At 46.0% G+C, this 14,240-nt stretch overlaps 1 long non-coding RNA gene and 1 pseudogene across 4 annotated transcripts in view; both read left to right on the forward strand.

Moving 5' to 3' along the window:
- Window positions 1-14,240, forward strand: part of LOC103880880 — a 120,381-nt gene that overhangs the window by 81,789 nt on the left and 24,352 nt on the right. For 3 of the 4 annotated variants that reach the window (XR_004180670.1, XR_004180669.1, XR_004180671.1), the window contains one exon: window positions 13,913-14,120. This is a non-coding gene — a long non-coding RNA (uncharacterized LOC103880880). Of the gene's footprint in view, window positions 1-7,905; window positions 8,357-13,912; window positions 14,121-14,240 lie in introns of those variants that run through there. The other variant, XR_642155.4, reaches the window with a different exon arrangement.
- On the forward strand, window positions 3,360-7,584 carry LOC103880879 (annotated as a pseudogene).

A 14,240-nucleotide genomic window follows, 5' to 3' on the forward strand; every position in this document is an offset into this window, starting at 1 on the left:
GAAAGAAAAGAGACAGACCCACATTATTCTTTCAATGAAGTGACTCTACTTTCTGGTTAAGTTTGCCCATTCTGTGGTGGAGAGGAGCAAATGCAGAATTCTAGCTCAGTTCCCTCCTAGGTATTGGAGCAGTTGTCCCTCTCCTCCATGGACATAAGGAAACAGGGAATTAGTATTCCTTGGAACCATCAGCATGGTGTTCAATCTTTTGCAAACCTGTGATTATAATATATGAAAAGTGGCTGTTATATAGTAGGTATTTGATGCAGGTTACATCCCGTTGACCCCAGTCCATTTAAATTGATCCGGTCTGCTTATACACATGCACAAGAGAAGACATTTCTTCCCTGGCTTTCAGCATTTGTCTCTCCTTACAGTCTATTAAAAGCTCTGACTTACAGTTCCTTAATCTCACCTATTGTGGTTCCTTGTTCTATCTCTCATTGAAGGAGATCAGATAATAAACAAAAAAAAAAAGTGCTATAATGTCAGGTGAGTGACATTAAGAAAAGAAAACATGGCAATGGGACAGAGAGTGGCTGATGGAATGGGCAACATTAGTAGAAAGGTCATCAAAGAAAGTCTCTCTGAGGAGGTGACATTTGAGCTGAAACCTGAGTGATGGGAAGGACTCATTCAGGCAAGAATATGGGAGAAGAGAACCCCAGATGGAAGTAATGGCAGGTACAAAGTCTCTAAGCCTGGAATGAGTGGGCAGGTCTATGGAACAGAAAGAAAGCCAGTGTGAATGGAGCAGGCGTTGAGTACATAATTTGAAGATGAAGAAGCAGGCAGAGTTCGGATCACTCAGGGTCTCATGGACCATGATCGGAAGCTTAAATTTGATTCCAAGGAAAGTGGGAAGTCCCTGTTGGGTTTATCACTCTGACTTCTGATATTTGCCTCAGGGTGTTCTTGTTTCCTGGCGTCCTGCTTCTTCCTGTAGCAAATCCTGTCCGGGTTTCACTGGCCCAGAGAAGTGATTAGCTCCCCAGTGATCTAGAACCATCCTTTCTGTATGGTCACTGCCACTCCCCAATTTCACCTCTCCCTCTTCTGGCTCTGAGGGAGAATTCCTTGTTGCTCTCAACAGAGGGACACATACAGAATTTGTGGATCTGGTAAGAAAAAGAATTCCCCTTAAATGAAAGGCCACATGAATCTTCCCAGTGTAGGTAAGTGCAATTTTTGCAGCAGCACCCCTTAGATGCATGAAGGTGTAAGCTGCCAAGGTTGGGAAAAGTCCCCAGGAAGGCCTCCATCTCAGAGGAAATTTATGGGAGATATCTGAAATATCACTGATTTCCACATACGCTTATGAGATATCAGAATGATGGAAGCTGTTGGTGTCTAATAAGAAATTTTGAAAAAGACAAGCTAGATACAAATCTGAGATTTCTCAACATCTCCAGCTGGGTCCAAAGGACAAAGACTACATGTGGTGACTGAGTCCTTGGAAAGGTGATCTCTGTAGTGCAGTATGGAATTTTTGAGGATCTAGTGGAGTGGTATAAAATTCCCCATAGAACTCTCTAGTTCCCCCTTCTCAGATTCTATGTGCACAAAACTGCCTTCTTATTGCCAAAAACAATCACTTCCATTTGTACTATACTCTTCAGCTCATGAAAGTGATTTCAAATATCATGCAAAACAATGCTAAGTAGTAAATATTCTCTTTTATACAGGTAAGAAAACCAAGGTCCAAAGAATTAAGTTACATGAATCCTTGAACCTAGGTTGATATGGATGCAGTTCATCTTCATTTTCACTTCTATAGAGTTGTTTTATGAGTTCAGTTTATTTCCTGAAGAACTAAATAGTGGGCCCAAGTATTCTGGTTGTTGGATAGGTTCATCCCACCATCATGTATGAATAACTTGGAGGTCCAGTCTGTATCTGTTTATTGTGAGTTTTGCTATTGTATCAGTGCCCTGAGGCTACGGAAATTGACAGAACCAAGATCTTGTAAGGTAGAGTGCCAGAACTTGAATTGTGGTGACTCTACCTAAATGCAGATACCCTCAAAAGGCCTGGCTGGAAAATAATCTGCTGACCTTTTCCAAGCTGTCTTAACTGCAAGATCACTCAACTGTTTCCACTTTGTTTTGAAGCTGCTTAAAAAAGAGCAAACAACTCTAATCTCTCTTAGCCGGTTTTCCAGCTGGAGACGCAGAATAGCATGGGGAGCTGATTAAAATGAGGTGGTACTTTAAAAACCAGGAGCCAATTGACCTTAACTATGTTTCTTTCTGCTTTTATATGTTGTTGTTGAAACTGCAGGTAAGTGATTTGCTGGCCCCGGCTCTAGAGAGGTTTTATATATTGTTCGTGTGGTCATAATTCTCACCCATTTTCCTTTCATACTTCTTAGGTAGGGAAATAATTACTGCTTCGGGCTCCTGCTTTTGGGGTATTATTATGTGAGTCACTAAAAAGCCTAGCCTGTCTGTCCTTTTTTCTTCCTTCCTTCCTTTCTCCTTTTAATGTCTCTCTGTTCAGAAGAAAGAAATCAATTTTTGAATTGATTTCAAATTGCATTTGAATTTGGAAAATTAAAACAGATGAACAGCAAAATACCATTATTTTTAGAGCTCATAAGACAAAGCCTGACTGGCTTGGGGTTTTGACTGTTGGTTCTTATAACAAATGGCTCCTTTAAGATGGCACTAAAGTCAATACTAATGGTTATTATGATTAAGTACAGCTCCCTTGGTGTCCGTTTCCTGCTCTTTGGCTTTCCTCCCCTCTCTCCAATGCACATACATGGTTTCTGTAAAGTTAAGTGTATCTGATATACACACACGCCAAGTAGAGAAAGTTTGTAGCTGACCCCTCCACCTCCCTTTCTATGTCTTCCCTCTGCCTAACAACTCTGACTTCCCCTAGGCCTCACCAGGCGCCCACCCGTCCCCACCATGTAGTTGCCCCTCTTCTGGCCTGCATTTACTCTCTCAAAGTCTTGTAAGCTTAAGGCATCTCAAGATTCTCTTTCCATCACCCGTTTCCTGAAATCGCCTAGCCTGGGCCCTGCTCTCAGCTAAGTCAATGCTAAGACAGCTGATATGGTTTGGCTCTGTGCCCCCACCCAAATCTAATCTTGAATTATAATCCCCACGTGTTGAGGGAGGGACCTGTAATCCCCACATGTCAAGGGAGGGAAGTGATTGGATTATGGGGGTGGTTTCCCCCATGCTGTTCTTGTGACAGTGAGTGAATTCTCACGAGATCTGATGGTTTTAAAAGAGGCAGTTTTTTCCTGCACTCTCCCATCTCTCTCCTGCTATTTTGTGAAGAAGGTGCCTGCTTCTCTGCCTTCTGCCATGATTGTAAGTTTCCTGAGATCTCCCCAGCCATGCAGAACTGAGTCAATTAAACCTCTTTCTTTTATAAATTACCCAGACTTGGATATTTCTTTATAGCAGTGTGAGACTGGACTAATACAACAGGTGAATGATAAGGTCAAATGCCCATATTAAAGGTACACAATAGTTTTCAATGTAATGTGTGTCTTCCATAGCATTAATCCAAAGGTGTGACTGATGGTACAGTTTTCAGGTGCTTCTAGGACATCCTAGAGACAAAGCAGGGGTACTATTTCAGGCATCTTTCATAATACCAAAATAATTCATGTCTGTTCAGGACTCTACCAAATACTTTCTCATTAATTATTTTATTCCCCCTCCAGAAGCATTATGAGGTAGGTGATATTAATTCAGATAAGAATGAGAAAAATGAGGCTCAGAGAGGTTAAGTGATTTGTCTGACATCACACAGCTAGGAAATGACCACACTGCAACTGGAACCCAGCTCAGCTGACTTGAAATTCTTTGTGTTTTCCGTTCTGTCACAGGGTCTTATAATACTTTATTCCAAGAATTTTTGGAGTACTAACTGTGCCAAGTCCTGTGCGGGATACAGTAGGTGGGTGAAACAGGCATGGATGGCCTTGTCTTCACTGGAGTTTATTAAACTCTAAGTATGGTGATACAGACAAAATGAGTTAATAAATATATCTTTAAAATCACAAATTATGGGAAATGCTGTGAAAGCAAGTAGAAATGAGGAATAATGGTAAGGGAGCTTTCCTTATAGATCTCTTGGAGATGGTGACATTTAGGCTGAGGCCTGAAGACTGAGAAGGACCTAGTAATGAGGGGTGGGAGGAAGAGACCAGACCAGGTAGAGGATGTACAAAAGTCCTCGAGGCATGTTCGCAGTACACAGATCGTTGCCTATCCCGCCTACTTCATGTCCTTGGGAGCCATGTTCTGTACACACATGCTCATAATGCTTGAGGAAGTCTTACCAGGACTTGTCACACTATCATGCCAGTCATATACAAAAACTCTCTTACACAATGTGTTCATTTCCTTCTTGCTATAGGAAGGCCGTTAGAAACCAGGCGATTCTTCAAGAGAACTTTGCAAGGTTTCTCGTGAAGGTGGGCATTTCTCTCCAAGTTATGCTTCTAGCCTCATCTGTAATATTCACAAATATTGTGTCCCAAGTATAGGATTGTGGATGGCTCAGCCAAACCCATCCCCACTGCTGGAGACACAGCTCACAGGGGCCACACTGACAAGGGACCACCAGGATGTGCCCAGATGGAACTTTGTGTGTGAAAAACAGCATAGTGAGCAACAGGTTGTGTGTCTTGGGTTTGCAAGAAGAGAGGATTTGGGCATCTTTTGCCAAGGGGGTTCCATCACACTATGATGATGCATGCTTTGCAATTAGTGTTTCAAAAAACTCTTAATAATGCAAGGATCTTAGGTTAAGTTGTCTACCTGACTTACTGCTAGTCTTCAGTTCTAGATGTTTCTAAACCAAACGTTTATTTAATTAAGCCCTGGCTGTGTGCCCCTTTTTATACCAGGCCTTGAAGTAAATGCAGAAGTATAACCATCACAGTCCCTGCCTTTAATGAGACTGCAGTCTACAGGAGGAGATAAAACATACATATGTTTAACAATTACAAAGGGGCCCCGCCCCCGATGACGGGAGGCGCCAAGTGCGTGGGGATTCCCACAGCCCTGGCCATTACCTGGCCTGTCCCACAGCAAGATGGCGGCCTGAACGCAGCTGGCAACGGTAGAAAGAGCTGTTGGCTAAAGGAAGTGGAGGGGCCATGGGATGTGGAGAGCTGGGGGCTCACTCCCAGACAGTGGAACAGAAAGAGCTGCCGACAAACAGATGCAGGTGGAGGAGGTGTCACCTCCCAAAATGACCAGTGCAGCCCCTGCTAAGAAACCCTACCGTAAGACACCACCAGAGCATCGGGAGCTGCGACTGGAAATTCCCGGATCCGGGTTTGAGCAGGAGGAATCCCTGACTGACTTGGAAAGGATGAAGCTCTCGCAACAGGATAATGAAGAGCTTCGTCGGTGCCTGGCCTCGGCCACGAGATGCACTGAGGTGCTGGAATGTAAGCTGGAAATTGGGCAGGACTGCCTGGAGCTGGAGCTGGGCCAGAGCCACGAGGAGCTGGACAAGTTTAAGGATAAGTTCTGCAGGCTGTCGAACAGCTACATGGCTTCCCAGCAGACCAACCAGGAGTTGGAGGACAAGCTGCACACACTGATCAAGAAGGCTGAGATGGATAGGCAGACGCCGAACTGGGAGATCGTGGAACTGACCAACAAGCTGCTTGGATGCCAAGAACAATATCAACAAGCTGGAGGAGCTCAACGAGCGGAACTAGGGGGACTGCAACCTGGCTGTGCAGCTCCTCAAGTGCAACAAGTCCCACTTCCAAAACTACGAGTTCTCCCATCTGTCCTGTGAGCTACAGGATGTGGTGAGCTACTATGCAGTGGTCAAGAGGCCACCAGCCCGGGTCCTGCTCCCAGCCTAGCCCCAGCGGCTGTGGTGCCTACTTTGGTCATTGCCCGAGTGTTACAGAATCCAGAGTCTCTACTGCTGAATTCAGCCCAGTCAAGCAGCGCTGGGCGCCCCGTGGCTGAAGATGTCTTTGTGCATGTGGACATCAGTGAGGGTGCCCCAGGTAATCCAGCCAGTCCCCCAGCTCCTGGCAGCCCCACCACCCAACCCAATGGGGAGTGCCACTCTCTGGGTACTGCTGGGGGCTCCCCGGAGGAAGAGCTGCCCCTGCCAGCCTTTGAGAAGCTGAGCCCCTACCCCACCCCATCTCCACCACACCCACTGTATCCTGGCTGCAGGGTCATAGAGTTCTCCAAGGATAAGGTTTGGATCCCCTGCAACAGCCCCCTGCCCAACTGCACTTACGCTACCCGCCAGGCCATTTCGCTGAGCCTGGTGGAGGAGGGGAGTGAGCGGGCCTACCCCAGCCCAGTGCCCAGCACCCCTGCCTCAGCCTAGGCCTCACCCAACCACCAGCCCAGCTCAGTGCCCCCAACACTCAGTGCCCCAGCCGGGTCTGTCACCTCTGAAGAGGACCTGCTGGCCAGCTGGCAGTGGGCATTTGTGGACCATACTCCGCCACCTGCCGCTGTGGCTCAGGGTATAGCCTTTGAATGTGACGCCCTCCCTGAGCTGCAGCGCCATTTTGCCCATAGCCCTGTTGACAGAGATGAGGTGGTCCAGGCACCTTCTCCCGGAACCAAAGAGAGTAGGCTTTTGCTTCCCAGGGAACCTGACTGGTTTTTCCAGGGAGGAGGAAGAAGAGCTGAACCTGCCCATCAGCCCTGAGGAAGAGCGCCAGAGCCTGCTGCTCATTAACAATGTGGCAGAGGAGGGTCCTGGCACTTCCCACGCTGAGGGCAGGACCTGGCCACTCCCCAGCTCCAGCTACCCCCAGCGCAGCCCCAAAAGAATGGGGGTTCACTGCCTGCAATGCAAGGACAGCCTGATCCAGGCTCAGGAGCAGGGCAACCAGCTCTACTAGGGCCTCTGCTGGCCTTCCTGCCATTGCTGTATGGGAACTGCAAGGAGGCCCCACACCTTGGCAGCTCAGGGTCCCCAGTCCAAGCCCTTGACCTCTTCTCTATCCAGACCTGCACAACTGTTCCCTGTGTGAGTGGGGTCAGGAGGTGGGCCGCACCAGGCCTGTCAGCTACGTTGACTTTGACCACAGAGGCTTGCCTCATGGTTTTCCCCTTTTCTTAGAATATTTATTCTCCAGAGGTAACATGCAGTTGGGTCTCAAGACTTTTCCTCCAATCAGCTCAACCCAGCCCAGACTGGGCTGTTCTGGGGAGCTGAAGAGTTTATCAGTATTCATCTTCCATCGTCCTTTCATAGTCAAGTTTGTTATTTTGTTTTTTTGGGGGTGGATGTTGTTGGAGTTATTAACCTCTAATTTCTGTTTCCTACCTGTTTCCCTTCCCCCCAATCCTCTGCTTGAGTTGTTAGCCTCAAGGGGCCCAGCACAGCTGGCCTCAGGGATGAGGGAGAGGACCGACTCAGGGCTCTCCTCAGCTGTTTCCTCCCTCCCTCTGGAAGGGAGGGTGGGGTTCAGGGGTCTCAAGCTGGGCTCTGAGTGAGGCCTGGCCCCTCCTCCCAACACTGGCTCTAGACTGTTACTCCCAGCTTTGGGAAATTTTACTTTTTTTTTTTTTCTTGAGATGGAGTCTTGCTCTTTGGCCCAGGTTGGAGTGCAGTGGCGCGGTCTTGGCTCACTGCAAGCTCGGCCGCCTCCGGGGTTCACGCCATTCTCCTGCCTCAGCCTCCTGAGTAGCTGGGACTACAGGCGCCCGCCACCACTCCTGGCTGATTTTTTTTTTTTTTTTTTTTTTTAGTAGAGATGGGGTTTCACCGTGTTAGGCGGGATGGTCTCCATCTCCTGACCTAGTGATCCGCCCACCTCGGCATCTCAAAGTGCTGGGATTACAGGCCTGAGCCACCACGCCCAGCCGAAATTTTCACTTTGATGACTATTTTAAAATCAAACTATTTTACTGGTTAAAAAAATTAGCCGGGCGTGGTGTTGCATGCCTGTCATCCCAGCTACTCAGGAGTCTGAGGCAGTAGAATCGCTTGAACCCGGGAGGCGGAGGTTGCCTCCCATGGGTGGGATCCACGGTTCTGCACTTTCTACCTGACTCACAGATACAAATGGCTCCGGGAGAGAGATGCTTGGCTGCGGTTGTGCTGGTAATACCTTAAGGCAAGAAGTCTAATATGCTCTCACTTCCTCTTTTTCAGTCACCCTCCTCGGACTCTATATTGTATTTTATATTTGTTTCCCCGTTCAAGGATGCCCTTAAAGTTCATTTGTGTTTGCATTCACCTAGGTACAAAGACTGATGGTGTGTGTGTGTGCACACATGCACATGTATGTTGGAAGAATCATGTGGAGTTCAAGCAGATTGTTTTCATTACTGTGGGCATTTCTCAAGGATGCCCATGAACTTTACCCCTGGATGATAGTGCCCTGGTATGAGCTGAAGGGTAAAGTTAGAATCAATATAATTCAGGCTTGACAGGGCGGGGTTGGGAAGAAACAGTGATTACAAGTGAAGAGACTGAGCACAACTAAGAACACTACCCAGTAATTTTAGAGCTGGTCACCAGCACTATAGTGATGCATAAGAAGCAGGAGACATGGTCCATGCCCTCACAAACCATCTAGTATAATTGCTAAGACACAGTACACAATGGAAACAACATCAGGTAGCAGGATCAGCAGACATATTCCATGTAGCTCCACAGGAAACATTGGGAGGCAGATGGAGACTGGGTAAAAGGATGGGCTTTTAATTATTAGATTTGTTCAATAGTGGAAGAGGCTGCCTCGTGGGGTGCTGAGCTTCCTCCCAGTAGAGGTGTTCCAAGGTGGGATGCCTCTTTATCTGGGATGCTGCAGTCCAAACGGAGTTTAGACTGCATGGCCTGCTCCCTCTTAGAATCTGGGACTTTGCAGCTTTATGCCTTTTAACTGACCTCACATTTTGAGAGGTATGTAAGCCACACGTGGTGACAGCAAAGGCTTGACCAGCAGGTTGGAAGTGCTTACTAGACTAAGAATTCATCCTCGGGCTGTGCATCGGGATCTGTGTCTGACTAGGAAGAAAGCCTGCTAAAGACTTCACTGACTTGACTGCTTCAGGGCTGCTCTGGGAAAGTGGTTTCAGACGTCTCTCTTCATAGGCAGGTGTCAGCCAAATGTGTGGCAAGTCACCTCACCCTGGGAGGCGCTTTTATGCCTAAAGCCTGGGGAAGCACTAGAACTAAAACATCGCCTGAGGGAATCTGCTGCAGGTTTGGCTCTGCAAACTTTCCCATCCGGCTAATGAGGAAGTCCTGATTGAAAATGGCAGAGGGAAATTAAAAAACAGAGGAAGCAGCTTTAAACGTAGCAACCTCTCACCTGCTTCACTAAGGCTAAGCTGGGTCCTAATATACCTGTGAGGAAAATGAGGCTCAGAGATATTTGAAGACACCTGCTTTAATGTCTTCTGAATTGCACTGTGGGCTCCTCCCTCAATACCAGAGTTATGTTTCCCAGGCTTGGAAAGAGTCTTCTTAATGGTCTCAGGGGACCACGTCTCCATTGAAAGCGAAAATCACCTCCCAGCCCTTCACAAATCCAGAGTGAAATGCGTGGAACTAGACTGAACACCATTATATGATAAACTAGTACTTAAATTTCATGTAAGTCTCAGGGGGTATGACAGAGGCAGAGAAGAGTTCTGCTTCTTGTTGATGCAGTTATTGGCCAAGATGTTGTTCTCCACCACATATAAAGGAATTATTACAATGATTCGTGTTCACTGCTGATCCAATTTAGTTTTCCATTGCAAAGTTGCCAACAGGACTCCTTTGGGGGTGAAATGGGGAACTGGACCCTGAAATCAAGCTCAAAGCAAGCTATCTAACATTTATTGAGAGCCTAAAAGTTAGGTGTAACTTGGATTATCTTAGCAATTTATACAGTTATGGCTCTGCCATGAGTCATACATTTGGTTTCCTTCATGTCCCACCTTTTGGGGAAAATGTTTAGTATGTGAGTGTCTATATAGGACAGCTATTTATTTGCCTTCAATAGTGAATTGCCTCAGAACTTTACTTCCCTCAACCATGGGCTATGTGGTCCTCCACTCTGGCTTAAACTGGTAGTGGAGTCCGCTTTGCCTCAGCTTTTCTGGCAGGGGATCTTGTAGATTGGCAAGGTGTCCAAGATAACCCTGGGATTGTTCTCTATCAATAAGGTTTTGCTGTGCTCCAATTGGGATTAAACCTTTCGTTTACTCCAATATAAAGAGACTCGACATAGTAACTGCTCGGGACCAGGTGTGGCTTGAATAGCTCTTGCAGCAGGTTACTTAAAAGTTTCCTATGCCCGGGAGATACACCAGAGCAAAGCTGCAATTTTGTTAAACTTTGTAGGATTTCAAAATCCAAGGTTCCCAAGGCTCTGATACATATCCCTCCTCCGCCTCCGCCCCCACCCCACCCCTCACTCCCCACCCCCCACCCCACCCCTGGCCCCCAACCCCACTCCCAGCATCTCATCATTCCGGGCCTCCATCCTCCTGCCTCCTTGCTGAAATATGCTTCCCTAACTTCCAGGCCTCCTCAAACCATCGTGTTTCTCCTTGCTTCAGTGGTCCTGGTGGGAAGCTACCATTCTGCATTTAATTGCCCTCATGACTTTAAATGGGCCTGTTAATTACTCCCTCCTCACTCTGAATTTACTAATTTATTGATCAAATTTCTTTTTGTATGTGAGTTTTATTTTGTATGTGCAAGGAATTTATTTGGATCAATTTTATTGACCCCCTCCCACCCCCACCTCCTGGGATACTTTCCCAAACTTTAATTAAGTCTCTGGGAAGTCTCCTTGCTTAAAAGGGAGCTTCTTGCTTTCTCCTTTGTGAGCGTTGATAGCATCAACGCTCCAGGCTAAGGTCGGTGTAACCACATTCTCAAGCAGGGGGATAATTTAAAGGGCAACTGGGGGGAAGAACTAGGGCAGGGGTTCTCAAAAATATGCTCCTCAGAACATCAGCCTCAGTGTCACCTGGGAACTTGTTAGAAATGCAGATTCTGACTCCACACCTATCTACTGAATTGGAAAGTGGAGTGGGATCCAGCACTTTTTTTTTTTTTTTTGATGGAGTCTCACTCTGTCGCCCAGGCTGGAGTGCAGTGGCACGATCTTGGCTCGCTGCAACCTCCACATCCTGTGTTCAAGTGATTCTCCCGCCCTCCACATCCTGTGTTCAAGTGATTCTCCTGCGTCAGCCTCCTGAGTAGCTGGGATTACAGGCGTGCACCACCACGCCCGGCTAATTTTTCGTGTTTTTAGCAGAGACAGGGTTTCACCATGTTGATCAGGCTGGTCTCGAACTCCTGACCTGGTGATCCGCCCACCTCAACCTCCCAAAGTGCTGGGATTACAGGCGTGAGCCACCGTGCCCAGCCCCAGCACTGTTTTTAAGAAATCCTGTAGGTGATTCTCATGCCCACTGAAGTGTGAGAACCATTGCTCTAGTTCAGGGTTTGTCAGCTTCAATACTATTGACATTTTGCGCCAAATAATTCCTTGTGGTGGGGGCTGTCCTGTGCATTGTAGAGTGCTAAGGCTAGTGGCCCCTCTTCACTGGGTGCCAGTGGCAGCCCCCAGTTGTGACAACCAACAACATCTCTAGACATTGCCAAATGTCCCAAAGGGGATAAGATCATTCCTGGTCGAGAACACTGAATTAGAAGATTCAAATCACCCTCCCTTCCCTCTTTAGAATCATCTCTTCTTTATTTGTCTTGGGGACCACATACATAAGACAAAAGTATCCATGAGGGATACTTACAACTTCTAGCATATGACCTTGTTTCATTTTTCACATATATATATTTCCTATCCCCAAGTACTAAGTACTGTGTCTTGGTCTAGGCCAATAAGCCCAAAAACCCAATTTGTTTTAACAGTTCATTTAACCACCTAGGATTAATGCCCCATTCCCTGGCCTTTATACAAAACTCCTGAACTTTTCCAGAGAGTGATCTGATTTTCATTTCCCTTAGAGACTTGAGATTATTTCCACGCTGTGAAAGAATTGGGAGGGATTCAGACAATATCATCACTAAGGAGCTGGGTGGGAGTAGGAACTAGGCAGCAGCTTCTGCTCATGCCCCTCTCCTTGCTGAGAATGCCAAAGTATCACTGAAAAATGACAGAGGACAGGTGAAAGTTACAATTAGTGCCTAGATTAAATGGATCAGGTGGAATGAATTTGCTTTTGGAGCTAAGTCCTCCTATCTACTGTAACCGGCTTCCTCTATGCACACCCACTGCATTCTATCCCTCCTCTCTTCTGTGGCAAGCCTGCCCTTCACTCCCATGCCTGAGTGACTCCATCTCCTCCTCTCACGAAGTACCACTACATGTATAGGGGCAAGAATGCAGATTTAGGGAGTTGCCGAGCATATGGTAATGCCACTGTCAACTCCAGTATGTGGTCCACTGAGACAAGCACGAGTTACAGGAGCAGTCATGGACACTTGCCTCCCACTGCAGAAATATGCCGGAAAAATTAGTGTTTTTTTTTTTTTTCTCTTAAGGCCAATCTGGGAGATGTGGCCACTCCTCAGCAATACCCTTAACCTCATGGAGCATTCTTCCCCCACCCGGGCCAGTCATCCAGTGAGCCAATTAAGAGGCAGCCAGCTGGAAGGCTTTCCACAGTGCCAATCTAGATGGGCCCTAAAACATTACTGGAATAAACTAGCAATATCGTGCCAGTTTATTCAGGTTTCCATACACGACTTCACGGAACTAGTGACGTGTAAATTGGTTCTGCTCTTTCCAAAACTGACAACATCCTCAAGTGAAAATTAAAAAGAAAAACCAAACAAACAACACGACCACAAACTCACTTTACAGTTCAAATCAGTTGAAATTTTGACACCTAATTTTGACACCTAATAATGCATGGCATAGTGCTGATAATAGCAGCAAAAGATTTATTAATTAAACTTTAAAATCCTTTAGTGTGACTCTCAGGAAATTGTTTGGCTCAGAAATATGCAAAAGAAAAATGGAGAACATGAATGAAGACTAGCAGGAAACATGCTGTTAAAATAGCTTCACAGTGAAAGTAAATTATTAAATGACTCTGTTTTATTAATAAAAAATCAGTTTTCCCACCCCTGTTAATGTTAAACAGATATTTGAAAAGCATGTCCAAAGCAATCCCGAGTCTCAGGCCTTCCCTGCTCAGGTCTGCAGAAAGCAGCTAAAAATGTACTGTATTCATTGGCTCAGGGAATTAAATCTTTCAGGCTCCTCCTACATTCTAACTGCCTGCACTGTGCCTTGCTATGTGTGCATCTGTGTTTTCAGACACCCTTGGGTTTCTGTCTTGGCTCTCCTTTCTCACCTTGCTTTCTTTAGACTTGGTAGCCTGGTTCCCATAGAAGCCGCCAGTAGGAATTGCCCCATGCTTCCAACTTTAGAAATTCTGTTCATATGCACCTGCGGCAACAATGAATCTCAGTCCCAAACTCAGGTGTGCATAAAATGTAGCTTTCTTAGTTTTCTCAAAGTTGTTGTGGTAAAAAAGAGTGGGGACTCAGAATTTTTAATTCTTTACTGTTTATAAGAAGTGTTAATTCTTTACTGTTAATAAGAAGTGTATTATGCCAAAGATGTAGAGAACTATTCACTAGCTAGAGGCTGGGGCACACTACACTCTAGATCCTTGTGTCAAAATTGCAGGCTCTTTTATACATGAGTATAAGCTAAGATCCTGTTGCAAGAATTGTCTTGTGATAGTGGGGGATGGGTAGTTTTGTAATCTTCAGCTAGAAAAGGTGAAACCCAGTGATACTCAGCAAAGTGCAAGAAATAGACATTAGTTAACAAACTTCCAAAAGGTTATTTAAAAGTGGTACTTGTAACATTCATTTGAAAAGGAAAGGAGGTCACTGTGTTTGTCTGATGAAACATTTGTCTCTTCTAATCATTGACATGCAGCGTCTTTTATTATAGGAGCTAATTTCCTCTTATAGTCCGTCCTCTGTGGATTTGTGAGTCCACACATTTTTACCCGTACATGAACTTGGCTATGAATATGCCTTGCCAAGGGTTACACTTGTTCATCATCACCATAAGAGACATTCCAGGGAGATGAACATGGTGGGATGCAGGAAAGAAACACCTTCCTGATAGATGATGGCAAACTACAAAAGTAAGCAAGGTGAGCACTGGTAAGAAGACTTGGCTGGTATTAGCTCAGTTGGTTCCCAGTTCATATAATTAGTCCTGGAGTTATCTGTCTATGCACTTCATTGAGACTTCATTGTGGTCTTTACCTCAG

Source organism: Papio anubis, chromosome X (genome assembly GCF_008728515.1).
Source record: "Papio anubis isolate 15944 chromosome X, Panubis1.0, whole genome shotgun sequence".
NCBI lineage: Eukaryota > Metazoa > Chordata > Mammalia > Primates > Cercopithecidae > Papio > Papio anubis.